Below are 14,383 nucleotides of genomic sequence, written 5' to 3'. Positions count from 1 at the left end.
CAGCACCACCGGCGTCCAACGTCCAGGGCTCGATCCAAACCCTCTCACGTGAAACAAACTGCTCAATTTTGGACCAACAGCCGGACAAATGATCGCGTCATAAGTTTTTCTACCTTATGTATCGACCGGCACCCCCTGCGTTTTATCATTCCCGATTCTCCCGGCTCGAGTGTTACATATGGCGGCACAGGGTGCGCGTGTATGTAATACAAGTCGTAAATCTCTTTTTGTTTCCCAGACGTTATCCAAGTTACGGGACGCAGCTTCTCAAAATGTTTCACGGGATCATCAGCACTGACTTATAATGTGCAATTCTCGCGCGTAATTCTCGGAGCAGACTGTGAGATATTTGACGAAAATTTCAAAGAGCGCTCTGCCATGGCAAAGCCCGAGAATTATATTATTACACCCTGAGGGAGTTTTATTCGGGTTCGAGAACGGGGGAGGATATAGGTACGGTATTCTCTGCGGTTGCCGCAGCATTCCTGGCAAATTTTTACATCCAAGGCACGTCAGCTTCTCCACCGCATCCGAGGCGGCTCGTCGAGGCTACAGAGGCATTGGTAGTGGTTACATGGCTCGTGAAAATCTCAAGAATCGGCATTTATTCCGCCCCGTATTTTTATCCCGATTCTTCGGACTGTTATGTATTACATAAATCGTCTGCTTCGCGGTATCGCGTTACATGCATCGAACGAAGCAGCTGAGATTTCGTTGCGAGGAAGAGATGCTTCCATGATTTGAGAAAAATATATCAACCGGTGCGAATGTCCAAGAGAATAATTGCGTGTTTTCAAAGTACTGATACCGTACTACATCATATGGGTGGTGGCCAAAATTTGGAAGGAATTTTTGAAAAAAAGAAAGTCAAATTGTTCGAAATCTTGATTTTTGAAAGTGTCACTGATTAGTAGGCATTCTAATTTCAATCAGTGACACTTTTGAAAATCTAAATTTTGAACTTTCGTTATTTTATTTTCACATGTTTGAAATTTCTGTATATCAACTATTCCGAATATTGAACCTTCCAAGTATTGATCCACATCCAACGGTACCACGTTCATCTCCATATTTTTTCCTTCGAATTTCTATTTATCCTTGGCTGCGCTGTAAAACGACGGACTCTCTATTTCTCATTCTACCTTTGTCACGGGTAATCGAGCAGGAACCATCACGCGTTTGAAGTGGTGGCAGTCCACCCCTCGCGTTATCGGGAAGGCTGAGAAAAAAACCGACAACTCTGAAAACGGTGCCTTACACAGGCGCGTGCACCGCGTTTCGCATTTCTTACTTGCAACTTGGATATAGACGGACGCGAAATAAAATCCGTAGCTGAATAGCCTTTTATTGAAAAGAAAATCAAAGGGAAAGAAGAAGAGTGATCACGTACATATATACGCTGAGCAATCCGTAGATCCGGACAAAATCACCTCATGTCGGATATTGCAGACAGGATGTATTCGTTTAAAGGAGCTGGAAGTTGTACTTATACACCAGTTTCATACCTGCAGGATATCTTTCATCTCCTGGATCAGAGGAAGTCACGCTCGCGTGCGTCGCTGCCAAAGAAGGGAGAAAAGAGATGAAGAGAAAGATGGAAAGGGAACCAGCAATAACTCCGCATCCTTGGTGCAGTAATATCAAACTGGATTTCGAAATTAAATTTCTGTTTGGTTTGGCGCCAGGCACGTGACGGAGCCCTCATCGTTGCGATAATACGTCGCGGCTGCGCGACTTTTGCGAGACCATGCCGGAAATGAGAGCGAGGGGTAAATGGGACGGGTAAAAAGTCATCGGAACTACCCGCGAGGTGCACCTCGAGGAATGCAGTCGCTAAGAGTTTGGGGTGGAGGCTCTGCACGCGTGTCATTCCACACAGTCAGAAGCAAAAACCACTTGTTGTCACCGTCACGACGGGCTTACGCTGGCTCGGAGAAGGAGAGCGTAAAATATCGAGGGGACCGACGAGTTTCGTCCAGGAACTCGAAACTCCTTTTACAACCCTTCACACGGACGAATCGTCCTGCAGGTTTTACACGCGCACCGTGTGTGTGTTTCGGGCTTGCTTTAAAGTTGCGAGGCTCCTTTGGATCTTCGAAAGGGTCTTAAGAGCATGGTTTATGTGTTTATAGGATCTTCGGGGCGAAGTTTCGGGAAATTTATTATCTCTGGGTCGGAATTTCCCTATCCAGATACCCGACCCTGAACTCATTTTCAAGGATATGTTACTTACGTACGTCCCTGCGGTCCAGTGCCACTTATATATCCAGCGAAGACTTTTCGATCCTCGGCAAAGGGTCGATTATGTTTAGAAACTTTTCCTACGCCAGAGTTCCGGATCGAGTCTTTCAGACTTTACTGAATTTCGTGAGGCTTTGTCATTGGGGTTGATCGATCGTTGGATTTCAAATATTTCTCTACGAGAGCTGAAGTTGGTCCCAACACCTGTTATCCATAACGAACGTTGGAAAACCTGTAAGCCAGCGGTTTACGAAGCTGGGTAAAAATTTATTTTGAATGCAGCCTAAAATCTCCTCGAGACAAGATATCGGGGAAAATTGAAATCCTTGGAGGTGGAAAATTATAGCGGTAATTAACCGCTCTCGCTGATTGTGTGGATTCCATTGGAGATGTTGGCGTCCTTTGAAGTGCCAGCACAGTTATACGGGAAAGACGGGCACGGGGTGGTCCGCGTTCTACAAGCAGTTATTCACAAGCCCTGACAAGTATTTGCGAGGTGGTAGGAAAGGGTCGCGATAAGCATTTCGGGTTTCTGGTCTAGTCGGCGTTATAAGCTACTCCGGGATCCCGCATGAGCGGGAACGCCGGCAGTTTCCTACGCCCATTCAATTAACTTTCTAAAACGTAAATTTAAGGCCCTCGCCTCGCCAGGTTTCGCTCGCTCAGCGGGAAGCTAGTCGCAAGGTGCCCTTCGAGGCGAGTCGCCCTGCAATCCATACGCCCAAGCTGAGGTGGAGGAGGGAGAAAAGGCGGAAAGGGGGTGGCGAGGAAAACCAACCCTCGCCCTCTTCGCCCTCTTCGCCCTCTTCGCCCATTGCCCCATTACCGGGGTCAGCCTGGCTAAAAAATATTATGACTCTGCGGACGGGGAGCGGCCGGCGCTAAGAGCTGAGTGTTAAGTTGGGTAGCCACGAGTCAAGTGTCGTTTGGACCGCTCGTTACAAGGGTTTAGATATTTTCCCGCCCGCCTGCCTGGAATATGTTCCCGCCGAGCTTAAGCCTGGCCAAATTGAAATGTCGGTTAAGCCACACCTATCATCTCGTCCGGTATAATCTTTTCGGAACTTATTTACCACCCTTTTCCACTCTCTGATAGCTGGAGAAAACCGCGAGGACCAAATCGCTGAAATTTTTCACACCCAATGCCGTTCACGCCAAAGCGGAATTCTCTCGAGAGGAGTTGCCGATTCTTTACTTCGATATCCGTGAAAGAGCCAACGCTTGTCGAGATCTACCTGCACTGTGTCAAAGTTTATCGCAGGTCGAAGAAACAAAAATCCTTGTTTCTTTGAGTTTCTTGAAGAAATGAATAAATTTTCATTCTGTACATAGAGTAATTACCGAAACCTTTATTTATTGCTTATAAAGTTTGTTTTCGTCTTTTTTACGCCAAGTGTTCGGAAGAAAAAGGAAAACTTTTTCACCAAGATGTGATGGACTTCATCGTTATTAACGTTGTCAGGGGGCGGTATTATCAGAGTATGATGGGAGATTCGTTTGGGGTTTGATGCAAGAAAGTCCGTACGAAAAATATTCATTTTTAAACTTTGTTTATCGATTCTTTTACATTTGCAGTTTGTTATTTTTGAATGAAAGTGAAGTTAAATGGAAAACTTAATTTCGTTTAGTTATTATTTAGAATAAACGTATGAGAAAATAGGTAATTTTTATTGAAATCCGAAATATCGTTCTGGCTTTTACAAAAACAAACTATATCTAATAAAACTTTTTTTTCATTTATCAGTTATGTAGAGAAAATCAAAATTCGTGCAACGGTCTGACAATACCTGCATAGACAGAAAAGAAAACATGACAACTTTGCTCCTTCGATTTCTACGGTAGGATTAACAGTCGACTAAAATTCATAGAATTTCACCGTCACTCGTACCCTTTACTTTCATTCTCCTCAATTATACCTTCACTTAATGCTTGAAATATGCATGACGAAGACTGCTATTCGCGTGAAATATCGCTATGAAAATTGAAGATTCTACCGTTAAAGTACCGCTAATTTAGCCACTTTTGTTACTTTTAATAGTTTAATTTCATTTTCCGTTCAAACGTTGTTTACACGCATTATTATACACCGACTGTTACTTTCTACGAACAATATATATTATACAGCTGAGCATTTACTTTTACATCGTTGTAAAAATTGTTACGAACGCTGACACGTCGCGTGTGTTTCGTTAATGAAACAATCGTGTCTCCGTCCTATTAATTGCCCATCGACTTCGATACTTCGAGTTGCGTCACTCCGTTACGTTGTCCGTATGTTTTCGTAAATACCTACGGAATGACGCTTGATATTTTCGAAAGTCTCAACCGTTGTTCACAACTGAGAAATCGAAGGTGTAACTTATCCTGCTCAAGAATCACCGTCCGTAGAAAGTTTATTTCGTACACAAGACAAACCATTCACGGATAAAAATTAGTTTACGTGATCGTTAACCCTTTCAGCCATGCAATTTAGTTTTTATTGACACGGAAGTGCAATTATACGTTTCCTATATTCCTATTTTGCGACGCTGAATGCGAAACTGATGTCAAAAATTTAATAAAACTAAAAGAACAACTAAAATGAAATGAAAATGGGGTGAATTATTAACATCGTCTTTAGACAATGTTCTTGAATGAAATTTTTATGAATATTTATTTTGAGACAGTACGACGTTAGGCTGAGAATAGATGCAACCCCCCCATTAATATCTATACGCACCCCTAAGAAGGGTGAAATCAACCCCCATGCATTGAATTTTGTAAATCAAACGGCCATTCTGAGATCTCTGTTTTGTCAGCCAATGAATTCCAAACGTTTTTAGCATACGTTTATCATCAAATTTCTCCGCTAACGAATTACATTCACGAAGACAGGTCGTTTTCTTTTTTTTTTTACACGTGTGTTTATTTATAACAATTTCAAACAATTATAGATTAACAAAAAAAAAAAAAACCCGTCATCCAAAGTTGAAGTATTTTTCACTTTTAACATCATTTTGCATGAAATATTTTTAAAAAATGCCAAAGAAGAAAAAAAGGGTGCCTCTGTAGGGGATTCTGTAACAGAACGGGTTAAGCACGGTACCATTTTCCATTAATCTTCATTGCAACGATCGCACAATCCCGCGACTCGCAGCTGCCGGTTTCCGGCAATCCCTAATTCTCGGAGTTTGAATAATTTTGTATCTCGAAACTGGCGAGCCATCGAGGCGAGATGTATCAGCCCTCGAGCATCTGGGAGCCAGACGCCCTTCGGGCGGGGTCAGCCAACGGAACGAGTATCAATTCGTATCTTATACATATTGCTTGGGTCGAGGAGGTCCCGGGGCAAGTCGACCCAGGTTAGTAGAGGAGCCCTCGGCTTTGATGCATGTAAATTGGTTATGCAGATTCCGGGAGTGGCCGACCGGTCGGAGTGTCAGCCTCGAGTATTCCTCTCGCTCAGCCCAGCAGCTAACGGCGTTTAATTTTCCCTCGCGGTCCGCCCGGATGATGCCGCACTGCCGGGTGCACCGTGACAACTCTTGGCCAGGCCCGAATTAACGGGGCCCGATTCCCGAAAAAAAAAAGCCGAAGGATGGTCCGATTGTTCGAAGTTAAAAAGTGGCGACAAAACGTTTTTATTATTCTATTTCTCTTATGTAATTCAGATTTGTATAAAATAGTATTTTATAGGTACCTAACAGAAATTTCGTATTTTACGATATTGAGGAGATATATTTAATTTTTTTTTTTTTTTTTTGCGCCCTAACGTTGGCAAAATTGACTCTTATATTTTAAAAATCTAAATCACGACCGATCGATTTCACCCTATATGCTTAACGGAGACAAATCGATTAGATTTTCCTGCGATACTATTGGGGAAAAAATATTCACGTGTGTACAAAGTTCTCGAACTTTATGCAGGAAATTCTTCGGACATTGATATTGATGCGATCCTTTATCGGTAAGGATTAGGAGTTAAAATACTCGAATCTTTGAAAATCTACACTGAGAAAAATTTCATTTGTTACAGTAACTAGAAAAATTCAGTAAAACAGGTATCGTTAAAAAAAAACTGTTTGGATATTGTCGGAATTACGAAAAACGAGGTACGCGTAACCATTTCGGGCTATCGTCGATCCTTTTTTGGTTATTGCAACGCAAAATCAATTTCTTCGGTTTACTCTACTTTTTTAGTTAAACAAGGCTTTAACGTCAATTTATCTTTGCATTTCATTTTCTACCTAGAACTATGTTATTCGATTGTGATAAAAAATGAAAATAGTTGAGAACTGAGCGGTAACTGTAACTAAAAATTTCTCTCAGCGTGGTTACTAATTTGAAAAATTTGTTTCCGAGGGCCCAATGCTATAGCCTTTTTGGCCCGAAGGTTAATTCGGACCCGCTGTTAGCTTTGATTAATTTTCGGCCCCCTTCCGCCGCAGAGAAGTCATCGAGCAACATCGACGGTCTCGGCAATATAGCCAACGCCAAACGCCGGGGGATTTCGAATCCTGTCGAGCTCCACCTGACACGAGGCAGTAATTAGAGTGTTCAAGGGAACGGTACACTCGGAGAGACCGCCCCGATTCGCCCTGGCGAACTTGCGAATACACGCTACCGCCGGGTTTTAACAAGATGGTAATCGTCTTAAGCGATGTAACCACCGGCGTCGCGATCGTCTTACATTAATCTTCCGAGCTAAGACTCTGACTGTTTGATATGCGCCGTCGCGATGGAAACGCGGCTCGTTGTCATAGCTCAGACCCTGGACCCTGGCGCTGGATAACTAGCCAACCAAACCGAATCCGGACCCCAATTTTGCGAGCTAAACAAACGCGGCTTTCCCGCTGCATTCGTGGATGAGCGGAAACGTCGGTTCGTCAACGAAGTCGGTTTGATGCTATACGAAAAGACGCCGAAGAATTTGGAGGAGGATCGATTCTACAGAATATAACTTCTACAGCGCAAATGTTCTACAGAAATATTTTTCTACGGTCTTACAGTTTTATAGTTTTACACACCCAACGCGATATCCGTACGGTGCAAAGCGAGTAATTTAAATTTAGTTAAATCAAGTTTTACGAGACTGACGGTTGAATGTATGATTTTGAAACAATTCGACGATTGCTACAAATTTGCGTTGTGTCAGACACAGTATGTGGAAAAATATTCTGTAGAACAATTCTTCTGTAGAATAATTCATGCAGGTTTATTTCTAATGTGAATCTTGAACTTTTTTCTGTGGAGACGAGCCTGTGGAACATATTCGGTAGAATAGCTGCTCTGTGGAACTGATTTCCGTAGAATCAAACCCCATTCAAGAATTAATATCGAACTAATACCTCGTAGTCCTAATTTAAATTTAATTTTTCACCTATCAATCTATTCAGTTTTACAACACATGTTTCTTCGTTGCTCAATACAGTCTAGTCGAATTTTGTTTTTAAACCATATGTCAAAAGTTAACATCGTTTCAAAAAGTTCGATGACAACGAAGAGTGAAAAGCCATCGACGAGAACGAAATCCGTGTAACGAAAACTGGGGAATCCACTTTGACAACGATATAAAAAAAAAAATAAAAGATGAGTAAAACAAAAAGGACAACAAAGAAACTGTTATTGTTTGAGGACAAAGACTAGCCACAGAGGAGTTATTAATAAAAAATTATTTGACGATGAACATTGTCTGTATGAAAGGCGTATTTTAATTTTGCTAATGAGTGGATGGACGAATAAATGATTTAAAATAATCAATATTTATAATTTTATTTATACAATTTATACACCCCTGATTTATTTATTTGCAAAAAAAAAAAAACCTACATTCCGTTTTCATACAAGTAAGTCAATTCACTCAAGATCTTTATCTTAAAACGACATTGATTGATTTTGCGCCTAGAAATACAGCTTTGAAGAATTTTCCTTATCGTTTACACCTTGCGTTTTTTTTTTTTCTTATATTATCTCCATTTTACTTCGTTCTGGAAAAGAATTTTTTCAAATCAACAATAGCCGTTACAAGCTCCTCACGATTCGTTAATCACTGTTGATCGGTCACTCGCTGCTCGGTGCTAATCACGCGAATCTCGTGTCGTGACGTCGCTGCAGCTTGCACCCAAAATTAGGAAGTGGGTAACGTTTAAGTGGAAATCGTTGCGCGAGATTTAGTCAGTCTACGGATGATCCGTTTAGGAGTAACGATTGGATTCTCATAGATCACAGCTAGGGGACGTGTTTACGCATGCTCGGTGATAATCAACGTAACCTGGTATTTGCTCACCGGTTTAATAAACCGTTTAGAACAAAGCAGCGGGGCTCGATTTTCGGAGAGATTTTCGACATTCGATGGCGAAACTTTAACCTGCCTGATGTCGCGCGGGGTTCGAGGGTGGGATATTAAAGCGAATTTAAACGTCCAGAAGCGGATTATCGGCGATGCTCGATCCGGCTCGACTACCCGGCCGTTTTCCACTCGGCGTTTGATATTCCCGCTACCCGATTTCATATGGAATACGCGTTTCCTTTTAGTTCCGGTCGCGAAATCAGATACCCTGCTACAGATCCAGGCATGCATCCAACCGAACGTGAACGAGCCAGTCAGCAACGTAAGCGATAAATCTCCGGTGGCCTTGCCGCCTCTATTAGGATCCCGTCTGGCAGCCCCGCCTTTCAAAGATGCCATTACTCGGCACGTGGTTCCCTCTTTTACCTTCGATATGGGATCCATCTCCCTCCTTATCCCGCGCTGGCGAGGACTCGCCAACTTTTCGAGGCTTGACGAGATCACGTAGAGCCGCCTCGCGTCGCTACAGAGATCAAATCAATTTATGCCAAGTCATGCATTCCACAAGGGGATCCCAAATTTTCACCCCTTCGTCGCTGTGACGATCGTACCTCGCCTTTTTTTTTTTTTTTTTTTTTTTTTTTTGCGTGTCCAGAAACCTGGAGCACTTGGTGTTTGGGGTCAATATCCCGAAAGACCAAAGAGTCGACTTTTTGTCTCTCAGGTATTTTCGTAATTCAATATTTTGCCCTTAGTAATCTTTCATCAAAAAAAAAAAAAAAATGTTGGTATAAAATTAATAATACATTTTATCGTTAGCGTTCTGAATTTTTATTTTCCCACAAGTCCTCTCTTCGTATTTACGGTCCTTCTACCTTTTGAACTGGCCAAAGTTCGACTTTCGGGATTTCGTCCCGTCGACTTTTTGGTCTTTCCCATTTTTGTACCCCACCCGTCACTTGAAATGGTTACGACTCCGAAACCCCACCGCTTCTTCTCATTACGGGGGGAAAAGCCCCTAGGAAATTGCTTCAAAATTCAATTATCCTCTCAGCCACCCTTCGCGCACGGCAGCGCTGCTTGCGGTTATCGCCGTTCTATCGAAGCGATATTTCAGAAATCTGGTACGCCGTCTCTCGGCTTTGTGCTACGGTATAACCTCGTTCAAGGCGGACGGAGGTCATCTTCTGATGTGGTCAAGTCCCAAGGTTTGAGAACCTAATTCTCACAGGTACCTCACGGACTTCTCGAGAAGCTCCGGAGAGTTCTATAATCCGGCCCAGTTACACCGTCACCTCGTCTTTGACGATTACCAACGCTGACCGCTCCTACTGAATTTCAACTCGGTAATTAGCCACAGGTCCTTATATATAGAATTAGTTGCCGGAGAGCAGATACAATTGTAGTCAAAACTACCCCAAACACGATCGTCGCGTCTCTGTCGTCTGCCCATCCATCCGTTGTTATGTAGGCATTTTGTTGAGTGCCTGCACTGAGAGAAATTTTTAGTTCCGGTTACCGCTCAGTCCTTAACTGTTTTCATTTTTTACCACAATCAAAAAATGCAGTTCTAGGTAGAAAATGAAAATTACTCTTCTAGCTGTTACCGGAAAGTCTGGTATCCGTTACTGTTCTTTCTCATTACGATCACTGTTGCTATATTTTCTTGCAACTGTTGCGAAAATTTAACGCTTGTGCAAGAATAAATTGACGTTACAGCCTTGCTTAGCTAAAAAAGTAGAGTGAACCGAACGAACTGATTTTGCGTTGCAATTACCAAAAAAGGATCGACGGTAGCGCAAAATGGTTGTGCGTACTTCGTTTTTCGTAATTCCAACAATATTCAGACAGTTTTGCAACTGTACATGTGAAATTTGTCTCAGTGTGAGTGGATTGCAAACGTGTATTATAACACGCGTTAGAATATCCCGCTGCTCGGACGACGCGCCGAAGTTACACATGGAATTCAAAGTTGTCCGGCTGCGAAGACAAACAACAAGAACACGTTCGAAGAAAGGTACAGTTTGACCTGATCTCGTGAGCTGGTTTTCACATTGCAGAAACACGGCTACGGACCCGGTGGTTCGCTGTTAGATCCGAATATGGGTAGAACGTTGAAGTCGTTGACAGCCGTTCGATTTTTCTCCGAAAACATTTCAGGGATTCGTGAACGGTGTTGTTCAATTCGAGTTGGAGGTTTCGTGGAACTTTTTCTCTACTTGAACGGATTCCGAAACCGTTTCCAAACTGAAGGTAAAAGCTTCATCGGGCCATCCGAAGCGATTGAAAGCATTTTCGAAGCGTCGCGAATAAAAGAGGGTATGAAAAACGACGCGATTTACTTGCCTCTCAAAAGATGTTGGAAGGTGGCCGGCAGGACGTGCCGAAGATCGGAGCTCGATGTGTCCCGTGAAAATCAAAAACTGACTCTCGCTATCTTGTCGGAGATTATTACCCAACACGGGTTCACATAACTCCTCTGTATACTCGCGGGACTCCAGGAGGCGAGCATAAAACGGGAAGATGCAACGAGTGCGCCTTTGGGATCACGCCAACCCGCTCTTGGGCTCTGTTTCTTCTTACACCGTCTACGTGCCAAGTGAGCCGAGCCGCATGCAGCCGGGAATAGGCACACTATATCAGATAACTCTTCTCCTCTATGGCACTATACGCCATACCTTCAACGATGCGCCGGCTCGTTTCGTGGCTGACTGTGGTCGAGGGCTGCCTCCTTCGGGAGACGTTCGTTACCGCCACCACAAGCAGTTGGGATAATCACGCAGAGAAGTTGCACCCGGTTGTCTTACGGTCTAAGCACCATTTGGTTTAGCTCGGTCTTGCAATCGAGGTTTCCCAAGTCGATCTCTCCGATTTGATTTCCCCTGTAACGTGTTACAGTAGACTAAAAACTAAGTGACACGTATTTTTTCGCATTTGCCATTTGACACGTGAAATGGGTGAAACCACTCTCCAACGCAAGGCATGTCAAGGTGTGATTTGACGGTTTCACCAACAGGAACGTAACGTTTTTCAACAAATCCAACTGCAAAAATTTTCTCATAAGGAGAAATGAAAAATGTAATTTCCTCGATTGAAACAAGAAACTGCCAAATCACCCCTTGGCATGCCTTACTTTAGAGGGTGGTTTCACCCCCTTAAAGTGTTTGATAGCGGATAAAACAAAGTACGTGTCGCTTGGTTTTTAGTCTACTACAATATTTTACAAAAGAAATGAAATCGGAGAGATCGACATGGGGTACCTTCCTCGTTAGAAGAATCTTTGATTCTCGACTCGGGGGGTTCGAGTTCGGTTCCCTCGAGTCCAAATGGTCGTGGAAACGCGGGTTTTTGTGACTCGTTAAAATCTGGCACCCTGGATGAACTCCGGAGCGACGCTTCGCGCGACGACTTTTGCTGCTCTTTTGCACTGCTCCAACTGGAAGAGCGTCTTTTCACGGAGAACGTTGTTGTTATGAATGTCGGATGATAAGAATTGCGAGTGGTTTTATTGAAATACTGGTTCTGTTCCGTAATGAGGTGCTCCTGGTGCAGTTGAAACCCCGAGGATAATTGACTGTCTGCTTTTTTCCGGTATACATCCAAGGCAGGAAGGTACGCGTGAATAGAAGTTGGAAAGGTATCGTCCTCTTCACTGCGAGATCAAGAGGGTCTTCGTACCGCGTTCGAAAATATGAGTGAAAGACAAATTGTCCGGCCTTATCCCGCCGTCGATCGTTCGTCTTTCATCGCGTTTTGAAATACGTCCGAATCGTTCGTCGATCGGTAATTTCATCGATTAACGTGTTTTAATCAAGTGACCCAAATCGGGCAACCGAGCAATTACCGAATACAAGACGTCCTTACTTGAGAAGCACTCGGTGTCTCTCCTTCTACCCCTCCGAACAAGGAGTTAAAATATGTCAGAGGCAGAACTCTTCGTCCGCAGACGTTTCTACCTGATGCAGGGATGTTGAATAAAGGGAACGGGGTTATTCGTCGAAATCGAATTGAGAAACGGCCGCGGGGAGAAGGCGAGTTGAATAGAAGGAACGGGGCACAAAGCGCGTTCTTCGTTTCTTGAATGGTCTTTTTATTTGAACGCTCCTTGAATTAAATAACTCCTCGAGTGGATAGCAATCGTTGCTGCGTTCATCAAGTGCGGAGGGGTTGGGAAACCCGGGGGGGTGTCTCCCCCGAGCACTTGCAGAAAAGCATTTATTCGAGATGTCTGTCCCCCCCCACCCCCCACCCCCATCGTGCCTCTTGCCCCTCAACACAAAGCCGCGGAATTTCCAGCGTCGACGATAATTCGTTATACAGTTCTTCTCCTGAACTTTGTCTTCTTCTTAATCGTGGCTGCAACTTTAAAGATCCACCCTCAAAACTGGTACCACCGTTCCTTCGCCCTTAACAGGCGTCGATTATCATATAATAACCCAACAGTTTCCGGACAGCGATAAATTATCATCCCTTAATTGCCGCCGCTGCCTCTCGGATGCTGTCATGTTCATCGTGTTACACTTAATACCCCGTCGTTGCAGCGGGAGTCTGAGGGGCGCGAGTTTGAAATGTAAATAATTTACAAGGTGCGCACATAGAGCGGTTGATAAAAAACGCATAACCGCCTTTGTTATATATTACTTAGTAGACTCTCGGGCTCGTAAAACTAGGCGGGTGGGTTTGCTGTTGCCAGTTATAAAAAGGCGGGGGTCGTAAAAGTCCGTTTAAATCCTTGGCTATTCAAATCGACGATTAAACTCGAGGTAACGCGCTATATTATACCTACCCACGCCGCTATACATAGTATATGCAGGCGGGTAAATTCACCCCCCACTCCCACCCCCACCTCACCCTCACCCTCGACCAACTTCCCAGCCGACTTACCATACACCTTTTAAACTTCAACTTATACAACCACCCCTCCCCCCCCACCCTTACTCGCTCACTCACACTCCGGAATTTCGAGCACGCACACGGCTTATCACAATTTCAAAAAGTGACGCTCCTCCCGCTGAATCCATTAGCGTCTTGAGACCTGGTCGCCAGATTTAATTCCGATAACAAACCCCCCTCCCGGCGAGTCTTCGCCCTTGCCTGAAAAATAAGGGCTTCAACTTTAACGCGAGGGACCCTCGTTATTCTATTTCAAATTCTTTTCCAGCCTTCTTGTATGTATTATGAGATTTAGTCAGGGCTCTTACGTGTCTCAATACGTGTCTCGTTTTATTTTATTCTTTTTTTTTTTTTTTTTTATTGACACATCGGTAGGGGTTGAAAATATTTTTCTATTGCGAAAATTTTGAGATACGTACATCCTTTTTTTCATCCTCTCTTTACGTCATCTATCGATCGTTCTAACGTCGTTGCTATACTACTAACTTGTCATTCTGGGTGAGTTTCATCCCTTATATTTTTCATACCCTTCGTAGAGTACCCGAGTCGTAGAAACGAACCTCTTGACGCGATTCTTCGAGCAAAACAAAGGCCTTTTATCGACGTTTTTCACACTTTACTTCACTTTTCCGATTTTTTGCAATATTTGAACAAACAATTTTGGCTAAGAAAACTGAGAGACCTATTTCTGCGATCCCTAAAAAATACCTATATATCTTTTTAAAAGATTTTTATAACTTATTTTTTAAGCAAAATATCACGTTTGGGGTAAAGTTCACCAAATGTGACCGTTAAATACGTTATTCTACGGAAATGTGGAGAATTAGGGATACGTATGATATGGTTTGCAGAGGAAATGAAGTCTGGTGCATTTTTCCGTGTAGACATAAAAAAAAAAAATTAAAATTTTCACACTCAATGAATTATCATACAATTTTACAGGGGAAATCTTCTTTCATTTTAAAATGTTTCATCGTCAAG

General features: G+C 43.2%; 1 protein-coding gene across 2 annotated transcripts in view; it reads left to right on the top strand.

Moving 5' to 3' along the window:
* Window positions 1-14,383, top strand: part of LOC124302157 (putative polypeptide N-acetylgalactosaminyltransferase 9) — a 196,301-nt gene that overhangs the window by 38,948 nt on the left and 142,970 nt on the right. The window lies entirely within an intron of this gene.

The sequence above is a fragment of the Neodiprion virginianus genome, chromosome 4 (genome assembly GCF_021901495.1).
Source record: "Neodiprion virginianus isolate iyNeoVirg1 chromosome 4, iyNeoVirg1.1, whole genome shotgun sequence".
Classification (NCBI taxonomy): domain Eukaryota; kingdom Metazoa; phylum Arthropoda; class Insecta; order Hymenoptera; family Diprionidae; genus Neodiprion; species Neodiprion virginianus.
This window is presented reverse-complemented; position numbering and strand designations above follow the sequence as displayed.